This window comes from Hyla sarda, chromosome 4 (genome assembly GCF_029499605.1).
Source record: "Hyla sarda isolate aHylSar1 chromosome 4, aHylSar1.hap1, whole genome shotgun sequence".
Taxonomy (NCBI): domain Eukaryota; kingdom Metazoa; phylum Chordata; class Amphibia; order Anura; family Hylidae; genus Hyla; species Hyla sarda.
The window spans coordinates 394,732,534-394,756,501 of NC_079192.1; the positions used below are offsets into that span (position 1 = coordinate 394,732,534).

General features: G+C 43.2%; 1 protein-coding gene and 1 pseudogene across 2 annotated transcripts in view; both read right to left on the reverse strand.

Annotated features, from left to right (window-relative positions):
- LOC130267421 (potassium voltage-gated channel subfamily A member 2-like) overlaps positions 1-23,968 on the reverse strand; it is a 120,004-nt gene that overhangs the window by 17,639 nt on the left and 78,397 nt on the right. The gene's annotated exons all lie outside the window — the stretch shown is intronic.
- On the reverse strand, positions 3,280-3,427 carry LOC130267902 (U2 spliceosomal RNA; annotated as a pseudogene).

Here is a 23,968-nt window from a genome sequence, read left to right on the forward strand (position 1 = left end):
TTCACTCCATGGCTCGCTGTTCTCCTCATCCCCCTTCAAGAGTTGAGTTGTATAGTAAGTCTATGGAGCCCAACTTCTGCAACAAGCAGGAAGCTTGGGTCCCGATACAACTGAGACAGTCGGAGCAATACGGTAGTGAGTAGCACAAAGTCACCAAAATAAATACGGTGACCCCCCGACCTACGATCATTTCAACATACGATGGCCTCTCAGAGGCCATCGCATGTTGAAGGCAGCATCAACATATGATGCTTTTGTATGTCGGGGCCATCGCATAAACGGCTATCCGGCAGTGCAGACTGCTTCAGCTGCCACCGGATAGCCGTTTACGGTGCCCCGTGTGGTCCGCTGACGATCACTTACCTGTCCTCGGGGCTCCAGCGTGTCCTCTTTGGGATCCCCTGCATCGTCGGCACTCTCCATCGTTGTCATCACGTCATCGCGCACGCCGTCCCGTCATCCAATAGGAGCGGCGTGCGTAGCGACGTGATGGCGGCGACGGAGAGCGAGGATGCCGGGGAAGCAGAGGGCTTGCCGGAGCGTCGGGGACACCCCGGGACGCGGCGACAGCAATGGAAGGCGACATCCAGGGCAGCGGTGACGAGCGGTGAAGGTCCGAAGCGGCGGGGACACGTGAGTATAACCTCCAATACCAGTGGTCTTCAACCTGCGGACCTCCACTTATAAGCCATTAAAGGGGTATTCTGTTTTTTTTTTTTTTTAAATAAACTGGTGCCAGAAAGTTAAACAGATTTGTAAATTGCTTCTATTTAATAATCTTAAAGGAATACTCCAGCGTAACATAACTTTCCCCTATCAAAAGGATAGCAGATAAGTTATAGATTGTGAGGGGTCCGAGCGCTGGGGCCCCCGGCAGTCTGCATGACGTGCAGTTTAGTCCCCAGCAGAAAGACGCCCCCTCCATGTATCTCTATGGGGTACATGGAGGGGGCATGTCAGCCACCTCTTCATGCGGGAACGGAACGCCCCCTTTCCAGCATACTGCCGCGGCCCCGTCCTGGAGATCCTGGGGTGCCCCAGCGCTTGAACCCCTTGGGATCTATAACTTATGCCTTATCCGAAGGGGACTACAGATGTCCTTTAATCCTTTCAGTACTTATTAGCATATTAGCAGCTGTATGTTACAAAGGAAATTCTTTTCTTTTTGAATTTCTTTTTTGTGTTGTCCACAGTGCTCACTGCTGACACCTCTGTCCATGTCAGGAACTTTCCAGAGCAGCACAGGTTTGCTATGGGGATTTTCTCCTGCTCTGGACAGTTCCTGATACGGGCATCAGGTGTCAGCAGAGAGCACTGTGGACAAGACAAAAAAGAAATTCAAAAAGAAAAGAATTTCCTCTGTAGCATACAGCTGCTAATAAGTACTGGAAGGGTAAAGATTTTTTAATAGAAATCATTTACAAATCTGTTTAACTTTCTGGCACCAGCTGATGAAAAAATATATATATATTTTCCACCAGAGAACCCCTTTAACCCTTTGTCTTCATAAATAAGAGTTCCTGATGGCATTTCAATTTAAAAGGAATATTTAATAAGAAGATTTGGATTCCGGTACATCAGAAATGTGACACTTCCAGCGATTGCCATTTTCTATGGGAATTTACATTAATCTATATTTCACATTCTATCCCAGAGGGAGGAGATTATGGAAATGTTTGGCCTGCATTTGTTTTAGTAAAATTCTCTTGATGATTTCAATCTGGCTTGTTATTTTCAATTTTACTTTCAAATTTAGTATAAAAATAAACATTATTTTTTAGTCTGGATTCTGCATTAAATCATAATAATTAATACATTTATTAATGCATCTATATAGATATTGTCTCGTGAGCCTAAAGCATACTTGTTATGTCTGTTACTCACTAGGTCATGTAGATTCTTTCAAGTCTTTTTCATGTGTCTTACTTCTGTAATTGGATCACAAATTCCTTCATTCTGCTGCTCACTCATTTGAACATCCACTGCTCAGAAACGCTGTGTCTGAAACAAGCCCGCCTTCACTCTCCATGCATTCACTTCCTCCCTGAGTCTGCTGTGCTGTGCTGGGTCTCTTCATCCAATCACTGTAGGCTGCTCTGTATCCCCCTCCTCTCTGTTTTTAAACAAGAGTCTGATAGACAGGACAGGAGTGAGCACAGAGGCGTTCTAGTCCCGCCCTCACTTCCTGTTCCTGCCTGTGTTTCAGCTGGGACAAAGATGATGCTGCAGCTGGATTATATTTTGGATGGTATGGGGACTCCTAGTGGTCTTTTTTTTTATTTTTTTATTTTTTTATTTTTTATAAGCCATGATTTCTATAAAAAGGAGATACATTTTTTTTAATGAAGTATATCAGAAAGGTTAATGTTTTGCCAAAGATGTAGAACATATAAAAAGTTTTTGGTTCCGACTTGCCAAAACTTCCTATGGAGGTGGCTGCAGGTAACCTGAATTTTGTACTCTGATCCCATGAATTAGAAATCCTGCTAATTCGGCAAACATTAATAGTCCCAAGAATGCTGGCCAAGCACTTATCTGCATCTCAATAATTTTTTTTTTTGCCTTTTTTTTTGTTATTTTTAGAGCCGAGGCAAGCGCTCTCTATAACCCAAAGTGCATGAAAAAGTGCAAACATGTCACACTAAAAAACATGCACAAAGGATGAGGTCTATCACTAAGCCCTTCTCCAACAGGAAAGAGGCCCCCCAACAAACCTACCCTTCACCTCCGGGCCAAAAGGCACCTGCAAGGATCCAGGTTCGATGTCTCTTTTCGCCGAAGCTACTAAGGGACCGAAAATGCTCCTGGTTTCAACCTAGGCGTTAACCAAGGTATCAGCCGAGGAGCCGTATACTGGTGGCATCTTGACCAAAGCCAAGATGCCCAGGGGTTGCAGGGAGGTGAGGAACCTGATGGCCACACACACCTACCCTAGACCGCCAGGAGGGATATCCAGAAGGGCTACCACATCCTGACAAATCCTGTGTACAAACAAAAACACGAAACATGGCACAGTGACATACAAAAAAAAATAAAATAACTGAATGAGTGCAGATATACAGTCCGGTCATCCGGCCAGATCTATAAGAATTTCCCTGATCCTAGCCAGAAGGCCGGGATACCAAGGGTGAGTGCCAAAGGTGACGAGTATATGGTGCAGTGCGTTCACTCAGTGAGTTATAACACCCAGTGAGTTTCAACACCTCAGGGTCACCACTCCCCGAGGCACAAAAGTACCTCAGCTTTACACCCCCCAACCTCATGGCGAGACCCGGAGGAAACAGGTCATATTGGGGCAGCCGTTGAGCTGATTCCTCAGAACGCCCTGGTACACCTGCTCCCTCCATGCAGCATCAATGGCCAAAGACTAAACCACTGATAAGAACAGATACTACACTTTATCTTAGCCAAAAGGCCGAGAAGCGATTGATTGAGATCTTGGAAATCTGGAGGACAAGTCGCCACCTTGATCTTCTTGTCATGTTTCCTATTCTTGAACGAATTTAAGCAATGTGGCAGGGACATTATCCTACTGAAAGATACCACTGCCATTAGGGGATCCCGCTACCATGGTGGACGTGGTGTGATGTTTAGGTTAGTGATAAGCGGCATGGGCCATATTCAAATTCGCAAAATTTCGCAAATGTATGGAGGAATATTCGTCCTATGTTCGCGAAATTCGCATATTTGCTATATTCATTTTTTTTTCATGCCAAAATTCGTAATGAAATTCGCATTGTGCACATGCGCAATTATATGTTTCAACCTAAAAGAGCGGAGGGATCAGTGTCCAGTCTGGAGGTGCCGATACTTGCATAAATTTGCATAAAAATTAGCAGAATTTTTTTTATCACTACGAATATATCACGATATTCTAAATATGCGCGAAATCGCAAAGTGCCGATATTCGCTGTAGAAATTTGCATTTCGAATATTCGCGCTCAACACTAGTTTAGGTAGATGATACGTGTCACAGTAACACCCACATGAGGCCAGGACACAAGGTCCTGGTTGTGTAACCACATACACAACAATGGATCGCGTGTATAGTAGTAAAGGGGTCCAGTCCGCAGCTTTCCTGCATGTGAATAGAGAAATCGGGAAACTTTAATCAAAGGAAGGGATCAGGAACAGGATATCAGCGGTGATAAAGATAGGTACTTTTGTGGTGTCCTGGTACCGTATGGTATACCGTACCTTGTATGGTGGTCCCCAAATCCAGAGTTACTCCGTTCCAGTAGGGTCCTCCTGGTGGGACAGCCCCTAGTCACCTCTTCCTTCTTTAATTTTGTGGCGTTTGTGTGTATTTAATTGTATATATAGTGTTGCAGGACCTTAGGTCATGTGACTAATGTTAATTCTCTTAGGGTATGTTAAAGGACCTTCCTAGGTCACGTGTGTGGTCACATGTTTAGACCATAATCCCTTGTGTAAAGTGACTGACAGATGGTATGGACCAATGAGCTCAAGGCCAGCCCCTGCCCATATAAGGGAGCTGCCAGCCAATCCTCGCTCTCTTGGGTTCCGGACTAGCAGAGAAGAGAGATCCGTGCAACTTTCAAAGACAAGACCAGGCCGAAGCCTGATAATACCTCAACTTACCAAATCGTGAGTTACAATACAACTCCCTTCTAAAGTCTGCGTGACTGATGGACCTAAACTCGATCCCCTAAATCCACAGCGCATATAAATCTCCTGAGCTTAAAACTCACAAGGTCCCAGCCAACTGTCAGGATCCCAATAGACTCTGATACAAAGACTGTTCCTGTATAACTTTAAAACCTGCAGTAAAAGTTCCAACAGGTTTCTGAAACCTCCGGTTGTGGACAATCATTTATTATCCCTACCTATCGCTCTTGGGACAAGTGGTGATAGGACAAGTATATACAGAGGAGCCCTCACCCTGGTGTCACGAGTGTTAAGGGTTAACCAAACTGCCTTTAGTCACTGCACAGCTACACCCCATATGTCCTACACCCCCAAGCTTACCACACTTTTATTGACAGACATGCAATGCGTTTCGCTGTGCATGCGCAGCAAAACGCGTTGCATGTCGGTTAATAAAAGTACTTACCTTTATCACTGCTGATGTCCTGTTCCTGGTCGGCGCCGTTTGAATTCCTGATCCCTTCCCTCGATTGAAGTTTCCCGATTGCTCTATATGAAGAAAAAAAAAATGTTGCCTTCTTCCTTTACCCCATGCTCCAATTTTGATGCACTTTTGGTAGTGGAAAGGGGTCGGCATGGGCACTCTGATTGGTCAGGAAATGTTGAATCACGTCAAATGACCTAACCAACACCCTTACCATGCACATCAATGAGCCTTGGACACCACGGCCTCAGTTGCCTTCCTTGGATCACTTTAGGTAAGTACTAACCGCCGCATACCGAAAACACCCCATCAGACCTGCTGTGTTGGAGCTGCTATGATCCAACCATCTAGTCATCACAATTTTTAAAAATTTTCATGCCTCCAACATCAACTTCCAGAACTGACTGTCCATTTTTTGCCTTAAAACATCCCTCCACATGACCATTGCCACCAAATAATGTTTAGTGTTGCTCGCGAATATTCACAATTCGAATATTATTCGCGAATATAGCGCTATATATTCGTAATTACGAATATTATTATTATTTTTTTTTTCTTCACAGTACACATCACAGTGATCATCCCTCTCTGCTTCCAGCTTGTGTGGTGTAAAGAAGGCTGTAATACTACTGTGTGAGACTGGTGTGCGAAAGTTCGCATATGCGAACATTAGCATTTGCTAATTTTCGCGTATGCGAATTTTTACATATGTTAATTTTGTACATGATAATATTCACATATGTTAGAATTTGCGCATACGCGAAAATAAAACGAGAATATAACGAATATGCGAATATACGCGAATATATGACGAATATACGTCCATATATTCGCGAATATTCGCGAATTCGAATATGGCCTATGCCGCTCAACACTAATAATGTTAGTCACTTCACCTATCAGTGGTTTTAAAGGGGTAATCCGGTGGGAAAAAAATGTTTTCAAATCAACCGGTGCCAGAATGTTAAACAAATTTGTAAATTACTTCTATTTAAAAATCTTAATTCTTCCAGCACTTATCAGCTGCTGTATACTACATAGAAAGTTGTGTAATTCTTTTCAGTCTGGCCACAGTGCTCTCTGCTGACACCTCTGTCCATGTCAGGAATAGTGTTGCTCGCGAATATTCGCAATTCCAATATTATTCGCGAATATCGCATATTCGCGAATATAGCGCTATATATTCGTAATTACGAATATTCGTTTTTTTTTTTTTCTTCAAAACAGTACACATCACAGTGATCACCCCTCTCTACTTCCAGCTTGTGTGGTGTAAAGAAGGCTGTAATACTACTGTGTGAGACTGGCGTGCGAAAATTCGCATATGCGAAAATTAGCATATGCTAATTTTCGTATATGCGAAAGAGTCGCATATGTTAATTTCGTATACGCGTATTTTCGCATACGCGAAAATAAAACGAGAATATAACGAATATGCGAATATTCGCGAATATATAACGAATATTCGTCCATATATTCGCGAATATTCGCGAATTCGAATATGGCCTATGCCGCTCAACACTAGTCAGGAACTGCCAGAGCAGGAGAAAATCCCCATAGCAAACCTCTCCTGCTCTGGACAGTTCCTGACATGGACAGAGGTGTCAGCAGAGAGCACTGTGGTCAGACAGAAAGGAAATTCAAAAAGAAAAGAACTTTCTATGTAGTATACAGCAGCTGATAAGTACTGGAATGCTTAATATTTTTAAATAGAAGTAATTTGCAAAGCTGTTTAACTTTCTGGCACCAGTTGATTTGAAAACATTTACCTCTTTAATGTTATAGCTGATCGGTGTACGGTAACATTGCATTTATCTGGAAACCAGTAGGTACAAGGTTTTCGAATAGTCTGGATTGTGAAATGACTAAAAAAAATATTCTAAATTCATTTGTAGAACGTTAGAGAATCTTTAAAGGGGTACTCCAGTGAAAAACGTTTTTTTTTTTTTTTTTAAATCAACTGGTGCCAGAAAGTTAAACAGATTTGTAAATTACTTCTATTAAAAAATCTTAACCCTTCCAGTACTTATTAGCTGCTGAATACTACAGAGGAAATGGTTTTCATTTTGGAACACAGAGCTCTCTGCTGACATCATGACCACAGAGCTCTCTGCTGACATCTCTGTCCATTTTGGGAACTGTCCAGAGCAGCATATGTTTGCTATAGGGATTTTCTCCTACTCTGGACAGTTCTTAAAATGGACAGAGATGTCAGCAGAGAGCTCTGAGTTCCAAAAAGAAAACCATTTCCTCAGTAGTATTCAGCAGCTAATAAGTACTGGAAGGATTAAGATTTTTTTTTTTATAGAAGTAATTTACTAATCTGTTTAACTTTCTGGCAACAGTTGATAAAAAAAAAAAAAAACTTTCCACGGGAGTATCCCTTTAAAACAGTGGTCTTAAACGGTGCCCCTCCAGATGTTGCAAAACTTCAACCCCCAGCATGCCCGGACAGCCAACGGCTGCTGGGAGTTGAAGTTTTGCAACATCTGGAGGGGCACAGTTGCAGACCACTGCTTTAAAATGACTGTCTTTGATCTCTGACTGGTCTTCTGCATCCAATGTGCAACCTCATTTAACCCCTTAAGGACACATGACGTTCTCATACGTCTCCATTTCCGAGTCCTTAAGGACACATGACGTATGAGAACGTCATGTGTTTTACCGGCCCCCCGCAACCATCTGGAGCGGAGCCGGTGCCCGATGCCTGCTGAAATCGTTCAGCAGGCATCGGGGCATATCGCCCAGGGGGGTCATTATGACCCCCCATGTCGGCGATGGCCGCAGATCTGCGGCGGATTCCGGGTCAATCGGGTCTCCAGTGACCCGATGACCCGGAATTACTGGCTGATCGGGGCCGTCAGAGACGGCCCCGAACAGCCAGACCCGGCAGGGGTTAGGTGGCACTGGTGCCACCTCACGATCGCCCTGATTCGTCGGCCGGATTACCGGCCGACCAATCAGGGCGCCTGCTGCAGGTGTCACTCCCGCAACCCGCTCCGCCCCTCTTCCGGAGGACGTGAGCGGGTGCGGGACGTGCACCCCGGGTGCTGGGGACCCCGATCCCCGGCGTCAATGTTGGGATCGGGGCCCCAGGAGCAGCGGCGACGGGACTGACCTGTGCGGCAAGGATCGTTGGAGGTGAGTGACAGCCTCCTGCTGTTGCTTAGCAACAGCTCCCAGCATGCAAAAAGGGCATGCTGGGAGCTGTAGTTATGCAACAGCAGGAGGCAGACCACCACAACTCCCAGCATTCCCTTATGGGCATGCTGGGACTTGTAGTTTTGCAACAGCTGGAGGCACATTCTTTCTATGGAAAAGTGTACCTTCAGCTGTTGTATAACTACAACTCCCAGCTTGCACAATCAGCTAAAGTGCATGCTGGGAGTTGTAGTGGTGCATCTGATGGTTGCATAACTACAACTCCCAGCATGCCCGTTGGCTGTCGGTGACTGCTGAGAGTGTGTCTCCAGCTGTTGCATAACTACAATCCCCAGCATCCCCAGCCAAAGTAGTATGCCTCCAGCTGTTGCATAACTACAAGACCCAGCATGCCCTTCCGCTGTCCGTACATGCTGGGGGTTGTAGCTTTTGCAACAGCTGAAGGCACACTGGTTGCAAAACACTGAGTTTGTTACCAAACTCGGTGTTTCACAACCAGTGTGCCTCCAGCTGTTGCAAAACTACAACTCCCAGCATGCACTGATAGACCGTACATGCTGGGAGTTGTAGTTTTGCAACAGCTGGATGTCCCCCCCCCCCCCCCCCCCAATGTGAATGTACAGGGTACACTCACATGGGCGGAGGATTACAGTAAGTATCCGGCTGCAAGTTTGAGGTGCGGCAAAATTTCTGCCGCAGCTCAAACTGCCAGCGAGAAACTACTGTGAACCCCCGCCCGTGCGACTGTACCCTAAAAACACTACACTACACTAACACACAAAAAAATAAAAAACACTACATATACACATACCCCTACACAACCCCCCTCCCCTCCCCAATAAAAATGAAAAACGTCTGGTACGCCACTGTTTCCAAAACGGAGCCTCCAGCTGTTGCAAAACAACTACTCCCAGTATTGCCAGATAGCCGTTGACTGTCTAGGCATGCTGGGAGTTTTACAACAGCTGGAGGCACCCTGTTTGGGAATCACTGGCGTAGAATACCCCTATGTCCACCCCTATGCAAGTCCCTAATTTAGGCCTCAAATGCGCATGGCGCTCTCACTGTCGTATTTCAAGGCAACAGTTTAGGGTCACATATGGGGTATCGCCGTACTCGGGAGAAATTGCCTAACAAATTTTGGGGGGTATTTTCTGCTATTACCTGGGAAAACAAGCATTTTAGGTAAAAAAAAATATATATTTTTTTACATATGCAAAAGTCGTGAAACAACTGTAGGGTATTAAGGTTCAAATTACCCCTTGTTACATTCCCCGAGGGGTCTAGTTTCCAAAATGGTATGCCATGTGTTTTTTTTTTTTGCTGTCCTGGCACCATAGGGGCTTCCTAAATGCGGCATGCCCCCAGAGCAAAATTCGCTTTCAAAAAGCAAAATGTGACTCCTTCTCTTCTGAGACCTGTAGTGCGCCAGCAGAGCACTTTTCACCCCCATATGGGGTGTTTTCTGAATCGGGAGAAATTGTACTTCAAATTCTCGGGGGTATTTTCTGCTATTACCCTTTTTAAAATTGTAAAAATTTTGGGAAACCAAGCATTTTAGGTAAAAAAAATATATATTTTTTTACATATGCAAAAGTCGTGAAAAACCTGTAGGGTATTAAGGTTCAAATTACCCCTTGTTACGTTCCCCGAGGGGTCTAGTTTCCAAAATGGTATGCCATGTGTTTTTTTTTTTTTTGCTGTCCTGGCACCATAGGGGCTTCCTAAATGCGGCATGCCCCCAGAGCAAAATTCGCTTTCAAAAAGCCAAATGTGACTCCTTCTCTTCTGAGACCTGTAGTGCGCCAGCAGAGCACTTTTCACCCCCATATGGGGTGTTTTCTGAATCGGGAGATATTGGGCTTCAATTTTTGAGGGGTGTTTTCCGCTATTACCCTTTTTAAAAATGTAAAATTTTTGGGAAACCAAGCATTTTAGGTAAAAAATATATATATATTTTTTTACATATGCAAAAGTCGTGAATCACCTGTAGGGTATTAAGGTTCACTTTACCCCTTGTTACGTTCCCTGAGGGGTCTAGTTTCCAAAATGGTATGCCTTGTGTTTTTTTTTGCTGTCCTGGCACCATAGGGGCTTCCTAAATGCGGCATGCCCCCCAAAAACCATTTGTCGCTCCTTCCCTTCTGAGCCCTCTACTGCGCCCGCCGAACAATTAACATAGACATATGAGGTATGTGCTTACTCGAGAGAAATTGGGTTTCAAATACAAGTAAAAATTTTCTCCTTTTTACCCCTTGCAAAAATTCAAAAATTGGGTCTACAAGAACATGCGAGTGTAAAAAATGAAGATTTTGAATTTTCTCCTTCACTTTGCTGCTATTCCTGTGAAACACCTAAAGGGTTAATACACTTACTGAATGTCATTTTGAATACTTTGGGGGGTGTAGTTTTTATAATGGGGTCTTTTATGGGGTATTTCTAATATGAAGACCCTTCAAATCCACTTCAAAACTGAACTGGTCCCTGAAAAATAGTGAGTTTGAAAATTTTGTGAAAAATTTCAAAATTGCTGCTGAACTTTGAAGCCCTTTGGTGTCTTCCAAAAGTAAAAACTCATAAATTTTATGATGCAAACATAAAGTAGACATATTGTATATGTGAACCCAAAAAATATATATTTTGAATATCCATTTTCCTTACAAGCAGAGAGCTTCAAAGTTAGAAAAATGCAAAATTTTCATTTTTTCATCAAATTTTGGGATTTTTCACCAAGAAAGGATGCAAGTTACCATAAAAGTTAAAGTAGAATATGTCACGAAAAAACAATCTTGGAATCAGAATGATAACTAAAAGCATTCCAGAGTTATTAATGTTTAAAGTGACAGTGGTCAGAATTGCAAAAAACGCTCCGGTCCTTAAGGTATAAAATGGCCTGGTCCTTAAGGGGTTAAAGGGGTACTCCGGTGAAATTATTATTATTATTTTTTTATCAACTGGTGGCAGAAAGTTAAACAGATTTGTAAATGACTTCTATTAAAAAAATCTTTACCCTTCCAGTACTTTTTAGCAGCTGTATGCTACAGAGGAAATTCTTTTCTTATGTAATTTCTTTTTTGTCTTTTCCACAGGGCCCTCTGCTGACACCTCTGTCCGCGTCAGGAACTGTCCAGAGCAGCATAGGTTTGCAATGGGGATTTTCTCCTGCTCTGGACAGTTCCCGATATGGGCTTCAGGTGTCAGCAGAGAGCACTGTGGACAAGACAAAAAAGAAATTCAAAAATAAAAGAATTTCCTCTGTAGCATACAGCTGCTAAAAAGTACTGAAAGGGTAAAGATTTTTTAAATAAAAGTCATTTACAAATCTGCTTAACTCTCCAGCACCAGTTGATTTAAAAAAAGATATGTTTTTCCACCGGAGTACCCCTTTAAGTGTAACCACAATGGTGGAGATTTATCAAAACCTGTGCAAAGGAAAAGTTGCCCAGTTGCCCATAGCAACCAATCAGATCGCTACTTTCATTTTGCACAGGCCTTGTTAAAAATGAAAGAAGTGAGCTGATTGGTTGCTATGGGCAACTGGGCTGCATTTCCTTTGGACAGGTTTTGATAAATCTCCCCCAATGACGTTGCGGCAGCTAAAGCGAGTGGTCTACCGAAGTCCCATAGACTTGCATTGGACTTTTGGCGATTCCATAGACTACTCGCTTTATTGAATGCCAGGACCTTCCATGTGTGTGTGTCTTTTCTATATCAAGCCTTGACCTTCTCAGCATCTTCAGTCACAATTCGGAGCCTGTCAGGGTGTACGTGAGCTCTTCTCTTTCCCCATGGTAACAGATGCATCCACATATTTGCTTAGACTATACGCAGCATACAGGAGTCCTGCCAAAACAGCAGAGTATTTTACCACCCCTGACACAGCATCTACAAAGACAACAACAAAGACATAAATCACAGACGCTGTTCTCCTTCCGAGCCGATGGAGGAACAGATGTAGCTTCCTAGACAAATTCCAGACATGGCTCTGTCTCCTGCAAAGACGTCTTCAATGTAGAAACACCTGTACCCTTGAAATGCAAACAGTGTATACAAGGAATAAAAGTGACAGCCCGAGAGATCCCCTGGGAAACCCTAAAGGAAACATGAATGTTCATGTTCAAGAGACAGACTTAGAGCAAACCGGTGAAACAGATATCTGGAGGAGCAAAACATTCTAGGCTTGTGTTCACACTACTGTCACGGCTTCTGTCCAGGGCCGGCTCTGCCTATAGGCAAAATAGGCAGCTGCCTAGAGCGCCGACTGTAACAAACCTCCTCCTCATGCTACTGGCTGAACGAGGGTTTTGGATGCAAAACAAAACAACCAAAACTAAGGAAGAACTGCAACAAAACAACAAAAACTAAGGAAGAACTGCAACAAAACAACAAAACTAAGAAAGAACTGCAACAAAACAATCAAAACTAAGGAAGAACAGCAATAAAACAACCAAAACTAAGGAAGAACTGCAATAAAACAACCAAAACTAAGGAAGAACTGCAACAAAACAACAAAAACTAACAAAGAACTGCAACAAAACAACCAAAACTAAGGAAGAACTACAACAAAACAACCAAAACTAAGGAAGAACTGCAACAAAACAGCCAAAACTAAGGAAGAACTGCAACAAAACAACCAACACTAAGGAAGAACTGCAGCAAAACAACCAAAACTAAGGAAGAACTGCAACAAAACAACCAAAACTAAGGAAGAACTGCAACAAAACAACCAAAACTAAGGAAGAACTGCAACAAAACAACAAAAACTAAGGAAGAACTGCAACAAAACAACAAAAACTAAGGAAGAACTGCAACAAAACAACCAAAACTAAGGAAGAACTGCAACAAAACAACAAAAACTAAGGAAGAACTGCAACAAAACAACAAAAACTAAGGAAGAACTGCAACAAAACAACAAAAACTAACAAAGAACTGCAACAAAACAACCAAAACTAAGGAAGAACTACAACAAAACAACCAAAACTAAGGAAGAACTGCAACAAAACAGCCAAAACTAAGGAAGAACTGCAACAAAACAACCAACACTAAGGAAGAACTGCAGCAAAACAACCAAAACTAAGGAAGAACTGCAACAAAACAACCAAAACTAAGGAAGAACTGCAACAAAACAACCAAAACTAAGGAAGAACTGCAACAAAACAACAAAAACTAAGGAAGAACTGCAACAAAACAACAAAAACTAAGGAAGAACTGCAACAAAACAACCAAAACTAAGGAAGAACTGCAACAAAACAACAAAAACTAAGGAAGAACTGCAACAAAACAACAAAAACTAAGGAAGAACTGCAACAAAACAACAAAAACTAAGGAAGAACTGCAACAAAACAACAAGGAAGAACTCGGACATTTTTTTTTATTTTGTGCTTATATAGGTTATTATTACAGAAGAATGTAAAGGTTCTTGTGAATGCCTTGCGCTTACCTGTTTAAACTTATGTGGCAATGGGGCAAGGATGAGTTTTTAGCCGTACTGATTGCTATTACATCAGTGAAATAATTTCCTAATGCTGCCTACACTTCCTATGACTCTTCTGGATCTTCTGAATTATATTTGTTGCATACACCAAGATCTTACAAATGGTTATTATGCCTAAATAAATTGAACCCAGATAAATGATGCTTTGGTCACATGATCCTCCCAACCAAAGGTAACAGAAGTCTCTGGTCCAATTCCCTTCTTACAGGAGAAGGGGTGGACCCAAACCTGTTAGAGCAAGTTTAGGCTTGGTTCTTGTCAGTGCTACACACCTCTCAACTCTATTCCTGCTAGGCCGACAAGTCAAGTTAAAGGGGTACTTCACCCCTAGCCAAAGGATAGGGTACAAGATGTCCGCTGTTCGTTTAAAGCATGGGGTTCAGCGCCGGAGGCTCGTGACGTCATGGCCGCACCCCCTAAATGCAAGTCTATGGGAGGGGGCGTGACGGCCATCACGCCCCCTCCCATAGACTTGCATTTAGGGGGCGTGGCTGTGATGTCACAAGTTTCCACCCCACATCGCCAGTCATCCGGTATGAATCGAAGTTCGCTCCTTTCACCGGATGTCTGGGGTGCCGCAGCCTAGATCGCGGGGGTCCCCAGCGGCGGGACCCCCACAATCAGACAACTTATCCCCTATCCTTTGGATAGGGGTTAAGATGTCTAGGGGCGGAGAACCCCTTTAAAGTCTGGGCCTGGCTTCTGTCAGTGCCACATATGCCTAAGCTTAGCTCTTGGTAGGTAGGCATACATACACTTAGGCCACAGGTCTTCTACCTAGGTAAAATCCTAAACAAACAACAAAAAACGTGGTCTCAAATGGCTGGAGGTGCTCAACCCCAAATGCGGTTGTGCATTTATACTGGGGGAGCAGATCCTGCCCTTGTAGTCTGTTGCTAGGGGCGATCCCCAGCATAAAAATGCATACAATGGAGGATGCCTGCAGCGGACTACAAGTGCCACAATAGAATCCTACACCAGATAGACGGTGTGGATGTGTAACAATTAGAATAATACAATACAGGAATATGGGTGCACTACTGTGGTAGATGTAGACAATGACATTGGCTATCCCTCAACACTCATGTTAAAATTGAGACATTCGCCAGCATATCCTTATATGAAGGACACACCAGAGCCCGCACACCAACGCCAAGGTTTCTCAAATTGGTGCGAGACCTAGCGCTAATCCTACCAGTGCCTGTTTTGCTTATCAAGCACGGGTAGGATTAGCGTTAGGTCTCGCACCAATTTGAGAAACCTTGGCGTTGGTGTGCGGGCTCTGGTGTGTCCTTCATATAAGGATACACTGGCGAATGTCTCAATTTTAACATGAGTGTTGAGGGATAGCCAATGTATTGTTTACATCTACCACAGTAGTGCATCCATATTCCTGTATTGTATTCTAATTGTTACACATCCACACCGTTTATCTGGTGTAGGATTCTATTGTGGCACTTGTAGTCCGCTGCAGGCATCCTCCATTGTATGCATTTTTATGCTGGGGATCGCCCCTAGCAACGTACTACAAGGGCAGGATCTGCTCCCCCAGTATAAATGCACAACCGCATTTGGGGTTGAGCACCTCCAGCCATTTGAGACCACGTTTTTTGTTGTTTGTTTAAATTTTATATTTGGAGGTGTGTAAACTCCAACATTAATGCGCCTTGAATATCTACAAGGCAGCATTAAGGTAGCACCTGTGAGGCCAGGCACCTATCTTAGCCAACTCAGGTGGGGCTTGCAGCTTGCCTCCCTCCTCCCATTGCATGTGTGCTCAGTCACGCTGGAGGGTATCTGGGAGGAAGTTGTGAGTCAACCGAATGCTGCCGTAATTGCCCACTGGCCCCTGTTTTGCTTATCAAGCACTGGTAGGATTAGCGTTAGGTCTCGCACCAATTTGAGAAACCTTGGCGTTGGTGTGCGGGCTCTGGTGTGTCCTTCATATAAGGATACACTGGCGAATGTCTCAATTTTAACATCAGTGTTGAGGGATAGCCAATGTCATTGTATACATCTACCACAGTAGTGCACCCATATTCCTGTATTGTATTATTCTAGGTAAAATCCTGTCTACAATCAAGCCACTGTTCCTGTTTCTGTCTATGCTGTGAGGATAAAATGTGCAAGTTTTTCATCTCCAAGAAGAAGGATATTGTATTTTGTCAGAGAGAAGAAGTTGAACAAGGGTTTCTCTGCAATACACTAATGATTAACTTTGCATATGGGAGTAGCTACCTTGATAAAAGATAGTGGGTGGGGTCAGAGGGAACATTGGGGGTTAGCTACACCACCCTGCCACGTGACATATCAGGTAAAGGACTACAACTCTCAGCTAATCCTCACCATTACCGTTGTTACAACCAGTGCTACCACCAAAATGTTATTATTAAAAAGGGCAGACTGGGTGAAAAAATAATTACTCACCTACGTAAACTCCATTCATCGTTTCCATAGATAATGGGAAGGGTATACTGGAATGGGTAGAACTGACCTTAAAACAAAATATTGGTGGTGGAAACCCATTTGTTTTACCAAAGTGGTGGAAGTCCCCTAGGTCCCCAAGGTGGTAGAAACCAAAAGGCACATGTCTCAGTGTCTTGTGGCCTTTGTATAATCTAGCCCACCTTGCCCACTCATAAGAGTAACCCCTTGAAACTATTGAATCTGGGCCCTTCCTATTTCAGACGTAGGACAGAGGCAAGGAAGCGTGACACCTTACCAGCCCCAGATGAAATCCCAAGGTGGTGGTGTGTGAGGTTTAGTGTATTACTTGTGCTTCTATAGTCTATAAAACTGTTTATTCAATACAGAATTCTGCTCTAAACTCAAAGCATTTCAATGTATTCAGGTCAGCAAAACACCGGGGAAAATGAAATGTCACAAAAGGAAATGTCTTTTGCCCAGTGTGAACAGTGTTTCCATAGAATTATACCACTGAAATCAGGTTTCCAATGTAAGTCGCTAAAACACACGACCAGCTATTTGGTGCAGCATGTTATTTGTGGCTGGAGAACCGACTGGAACCTGAGGGGGGGGGGGGTTAAGGCTTTCTGGGGTCAAACAAATTCAGTTATTAATATCAATATTGTGCAATGAAACAATAAAATGAAAGGACTGTTCAGAAGCTATTTATATTACTACTATTTATATTACTACTACTATCACTGCTACTACTACATATACTACTAATACTACTGCTGCTACTACTACTACTACATATACTACTACTACTGCTGCCACTACTACTACTTCTACTACTACATATACTATTAATACTACTACTGCTGCTACTACTACTACTGCTGCCACTACAACTACTTCTACTACTACTACTAATACTACTACTACATATACTACTAATACTACTACTACTACTACATATACTACTACTACTACTGCCACTACTACTACTTCTACTACTACATATACTACTACTACTACTGCTGCCACTACTACTACTTCTACTACTACATATACTACTAATAGTACTACTGCTGCTAATTCTTCTACTACTACATATACTACTACATATACTACTACATATACTACTACTGCTACATATACTACTACTACTACTGCTGCCACTACTACTACTTCTACTACTACATATACTACTAATACTACTACTGCTGCTACTACTACTACTTCTACTACTACATATACTACTACTGCTACATATACTTCTACATGTACTACTACTACTACATATACTACTACTGCTACATATACTACTACTACTTCTATTACTACTACTGCTACATATACTACTACTTCTACTACTACTACTTCTATTACTACTACTGCTGCTGCTACTACTACTACTACTACTACTGCTACATATACTACTACTACTGCTACTACTACTACTTCTACTAATACTACTACTACATATACTACTGCTACTACTGCTGCTACTACTACTACATATACTACTACTACTACTGCTGCCACTACTACTACTTCTACTACTACATATACTACTACTACTACTGCCACTACTACTACTTCTACTACTACATATACTACTACTATTACTGGCACTACTACTACTACTACATATACTACTACTACTGCTGCCACTACTACTACTTATACTACTACATATACTACTAATACTACTACTGCTGCTACTACTACTACTTCTACTACTACATATACTACTACTGCCACTACTACTACTTCTACTACTACATATACTACTAATACTACTGCCACTACTACTACTTCTACTACTACATATACTACTAATACTACTGCCACTACTACTACTTCTACTACTACATATACTACTAATAGTACTACTGCTGCTACTACTTCTACTACTATATATACTACTACTACATATACTACTACTACATATACTACTACTGCTACATGTACTACTACATATACTACTACTACTACTGCTGCCACTACTACTACTTCTACTACTACATATACTACTAATACTACTACTGCTACTACTATTTCTACTACTACATATACTACTACTGCTACATATACTTCTACATATACTACTACTACTACATATACTACTACTGCTACATATACTACTACTACTTCTATTACTACTGCTGCTGCTACTACTACTACTACTACTACTACTACTACTACTACTACTACTTCTACTAATACTACTACTACATATACTACTACTGCTACTACTACTACTACTACTTATACTACTACTACATATACTACTACTACTACTTCTACTACTACTACTACATATACTACTACATATACTACTACTACATATACTACTACTGCTACATATACTACTACTACATATACTACTACTACTACTACTGCTGCTACTACTTCTACTATTACTACTACCAGGGCTGGTGCAAGGATTTTTACCACCCTAGACAAAAGAAATTTTGACGGCCCTTGACCTCGCCCAATGGCTCCGTCCTTTGACACGCCCCACCTTACTTCTGTGTTGACACACTGTAACAAACCTCCTCCTCATGTAATACCCTTACTACTGGGATAACACACTGTAACAAAACCCCTCCTCATGTAATTTCTTTACTACTGGGGTGACACACTGTAACAAACATCCTCCTCATGTAATCTCCTTACTACTGGGGTGACACACTGTAATAAACCTCCTCCTCATGTAATCTCCTTACTACTGGGGTGACACACTGTAACGAACCTCCTCCTCATGTAATCTCCTTACTACTGGGGTGACACACTGTAACAAACCTCCTCCTCATGTAATCTCCTTACTACTGGGGTGACACACTGTAACAAACCTCCTCCTCATGTAATCACCTTATTACTGGGGTGACACACAGTAACAAACCTCCTCCTCATGTAATCATCTTATTACTGGGGTGACACACTGTAACAAACCTCCTCCTCATGTAATCGCCTTATTACTGGGGTTATGGTTTGGGGCGGGAGTAGAGTTAGATGTATGGAGGCACGTGTGATGTCAGACTGTTGAGACCCAATTAGCTCCGAGCAGGCTATAACTCCCCCTCCCCCTTACTACAATAAATAATTAAATAATAACTGACACAACAACAATTTAACTTTTCCGTGGGTGGGGATCGGCCACAGCTTTATTTATAAAATTATTTATATAAATAACAATTTAACTGTAACAAAGACACCGATTGGCTTCTTACCAACCCGAGAGGTGCTGCAACACCGTCCTGTGTGGAGGTCTACCCCGGGTTGACCCCGCTTTCACCGTCTTCTTACCGCCAAGCTGTGACTTACAATAAACAGAGATACAAAAAGGGAGGGAGGGAGGGCAAAACTCCGGGTCCTGGGCAGATTGAGGGGGGAAGGGAGGCACCACAGCTATAAATACCCAGGGGAGGGCCCCTGAAAGCCCAGGAAACTATTAAACCCCTGATTGGTGCACTCCTTCCCCCCCACCACCCATGGGACATACCACCATAGTTACCAACAAGTTTTACAGGCGGGGAAGGGGGCTAAAAACCTTGCCTGTATATTTCTTAACCTCTTACTGCTCACCAGTCGGGGGCAAGCTAGTTATGCACAGCTTGCCCCTCCAGGACACTGGACGGACCTGACCTTCCTGTCTTCCTCGGAGGTGGCACTGCGCTCCTCCAGCAGGCAGAAGAATGCAGATTATTATGGTACTGGGGGTGACACAGTGGTGCTAGCTGGGCGGGTGCTTCGGATACTGGCTAGCTACTAACTTTCTTGCAGCGGGCAGAGCGGCGCTCCCATCAAGAGGGCGCTCTAGGTGGCTGCCTATTTTGCCTATAGGCAGAACTACTGATACTACTATGTGATGTCCAGTGTAAAAGACTTCTAGTAACAATCCTACTAAAAGAGTTATAAAAGGGAATAAGACAAAAAATGTCATTTGTGGGGTCTGACCATATCAATTTCAGAAGTTAAGACTCCAAGTAAATGAGGCTGCCTGCAGTCAGGTGGTTAAAGGGGTTATCCAGGAAAAAAACTTTTTTTATATATCAACTGGCTCCTGAAAGTTAAACAGATTTGTAAATTACTTCTATTAAAAAATCTTAATCCTTCCAGTATTTATGAGCTGATGAAGTTAAGTTGTTCTTTTCTGTCTAAGTGCTCTCTGATGACACCTGTCTCGGGAAACGCCCAGTTTAGAAGCAAATCCCCATAGCAAACCTCTTCTACTCTGTGCAGTTCCCGAGACAAGCAGGGATGTCAGCAGAGAGCACTGTGGCCAGACAGAAAACAACAACTCAACTTCAGCAGTTGATAATTATTGAAAGGATTAAGATTTTTTAATAGAAGTAATTTACAAATCTGTTTAACTTTCTGGAGCCAGTTGATATATATAAAAAAAAGTTTTTTCCTGGAATACCCTTTTAAGAGCAGGGAAAAACAGTGAAGGGGCCACAGCACTGAATCCATACTGCGGCCCCTTCATTCTCAGAATGGGTGGGGACGACGGGACAAAGGCCCTGTGACTGAAACAGCATCCTGAGACTTGTAGTACTTGCTCAGCAGTGTAGTTAGTATTTCTCTCTTATTGGCTTTATGCTCTTGCTTTCTGGGCTTACAATATTGCACCTTCCTAGTTATCTGTATTTAGGGGTACTCTGCCCTTAGACATCTTACAAGATAAGATGTCCGATCGCGGGGGTCCCCAGATCTCCATGCTGCACACAATGTTCGTTTAGAGCATCAGGTTCAGTGCCGGAGGCTCGTTATGTCACGGCCGCGCCCCCTCAATGCAAGTCTATGGGAGGGGGCATGATGGTCGTCATGCCCCCTTCTATAGACTTGCATTGAGGGGGCGCGTGACGGCACGAGCAGGGCGTGACTGTGACGGCACGAGCCTCCGCCCCACAACGCCAGTCATCTGGCACAGAGCAGGGAGCAGTGCTGAGCTTGTCTGTGTCCTGGCTGCAGTCTGAGATTTAGGACTCCAGCATGAGTCTGAAATCTATAAAAAAAAAAAAAAAGGCTTGCGGCGAGGACTGGTAGGGAGACCTCTAGTGGTAATTTTTTCAAAGTGGAAAATTAAATAGAAAGAAGCATATTTTTTAATAACATACTATTGGAAAGTTATTCTGCATACATTAAAGGGGTACTCCCCTGCCCCAGATTCCAGAACATTTTGTTCCGAATGCTGGGTGCGGGCTGCGGGGGTTGTGATGTCACTGCCACGCCCCTCGTGATGTCACGCAACAACCCCTCAGTGCAAGTCTATGGGAGGGGGCGTGGCTGTCGTCACGCCCCCTCCCATAGATTTGCACTGAGGGGGCGTTGCATGACATCACGAGGGGCGTTGCAGTGATGTCACGACCCCCGCAGCTAGAGCTCAGAAAAAAACGTTCTGGACGCTGGGGCAGTGGAGTACCCCTTTAATCTATAATATACCAAAAGTTTTTTGTTGAAAGGTACCCTTTAAGCAAAAAAATAAAAAACGGGAATCCATTGAATTCACAAGGACATACAATTCCTTACTATCACACGTCAGGAACATAGAGAATTGGTATGACAATGTGAAAGTCCACCGGGAACGCCAATCAAATCAAGTGACTCTCGATGGTAATGGAAAGCAGCATTGTGCTTGTTGTCAAAGACGGAATTTAAAGGGGTTCTCCGGTGCTTAGACATCTTATCCCCTATCAAAGGATAGGGGATAAGATGCCTGATCGCGGGAGTCCCGCCGCTGGGGACCCCTGGGATCTTACACGCGGCACCCCGTTTGTAATCAGTCCCCAGAGCGTGTTCGCTCCGGCTCTGATTACGGGCGATCACCAGGCTGGCGGCGCGTGACGTCACGCCTCCGCCCCCGTGTGACGTCACACTCCGGCCCTCAATGCAAGCCTACGGGAGGGGGTGTGATAGCTGCCACGCCCCCTCCCATAGGCTTGCATTGAGGGGCAGAGCATGACGTCACACTACGCCGGCCGTGTTGTCGTCGGTAATCAGACCTGGAGCGAACACGCTCCGGGGACTGATTACAAACGGGGTGCAGCGTGCATGATCACGGGTGTCCCCAGCGGCGGGACTTCCCGCGATCAGGCATCTTATCCCCTATCCTTTGGATAGGGGATAAGATGTCTAAGTACCGGAGTACCCCTTTAACTGCAATAAAGTCTGCTATATTAACGCACAGTCTGCTATATTTTAGTAGGTATGCAAGGTATAAATAACATAGAATCAGCTTGAGGTGCTTAAAATAAAGGGTAATGCCTATGCTGGCCATTCCCTCTACAAACTATAGAGGTTTGCAAAGTTTTCATACAAGTGAAGTAGAATTGGGTCAAGAATTTAGACACCGATTTCCTACAAGTGAAGGGAAAGAAGAACCAGTATTGAAACCTTATTTTATGTTGGGGGCCCCTCTTCTCTATGGGGCCTTGAATGGAGTCCTAAGGTTCTCCAGCAATACTGGCTTACTGCTTTTTTTTTTTCTTCATCAATAGAGTAAGGGCATATCTACCAAAGGGGAAGCCTACATGAGTGCTAGAGGTCCCCTAGGGATAGAAAGGCCAACCCAGGTTCTAATGAGGCTTGGGTAACACAGGTTTTTCATCTTTCAACATTGGTTGGATGTTTTTGTAAGTCTCTCAGTAAAGACCCAATGCATCTTCTCCTTCTCTCCCTGTGTTTAGGATTCCTTCCTCTACACCATCTTGTTCCCCCAAACTTTACCAGCCAGGTACAGTACTTGGGTTTGCTCAAGGAGAACCTAAACCACCACTCCCTTAGTGCGGCCCATCAACTTTGTAGTGATTTCTGGTAGTACATTTGTGGTCCAGAAGCTCAACCCAACCATGTGTGACATAACTGTGATGTCTCCATTGCGAAGAGAACAACTACGAGCATGAGCAGACTAGTGATGAGCAGCATAGGCCATATTCGAATTTGCGATATTTCGCAAATACATGGACGAATATTCATATATTCGTGTATTCGTTATATTGACTTGTTTTTTTTATGCGCATATGGGAAAATAGCTGCGCATATGCGCATATTCACGAATATTGAGCCCTCTCTTTATAGGGAACTTATGGGCTAGTGCATTAACGTTGCCCGTTGAAATCAATAGGCCCATTGCGGTCTATGGGGATCTCATGGTAAGTTAAAACTGTATGATAAGCAAGAGGGTCTTGGCAGTACAGTGTATGTGCAATGTATCTAATACTATAGTTTACATTGTGGACTTTCTGGAGTGACGCCCTCTTTTCCACCACAAGTTGTTTTCTCCCTTTTTATGATGTCTTTTTTTGTTTTTAATATGTAATGAATTATCAATAAAGTCATATTTTTATCCATTTATTACTCCATCCCATTCCTTTGTATTTGTTCTTAGTATAAGGAGTGTATAGTAGGGCCATATGTAACAACACTATATATAGGTATCATAGATCCCTAATTATAATAATATATAGTATATTGTGCCATAATTTTGGTTATATCAGTACAGTGTATGGTAGACTGTGTGGTGGTTCAAGTCCCGGGGTGGGATGGAGTGTTACAGTGTTGTGGTTATACTTTACTTTCCTGGAAAAGCTGCTGAGTTGCACATAGCAACCAATCAGATTGCTTCTTTCATTTTTCACAAGGTCTCTGCTAAATGAAAGAAGCAATCTGATTGGTTGCTATGGGAAACTCAGCAGATTTTCCTGGAAAAGCAGATAAGTTGCCCTTAGCAACCAATCAGATCGCTTCTTTCATTTTTCACAAGGCCTCTGCTAAATGAAAGAAGCGATCTGATTGGTTGCTAT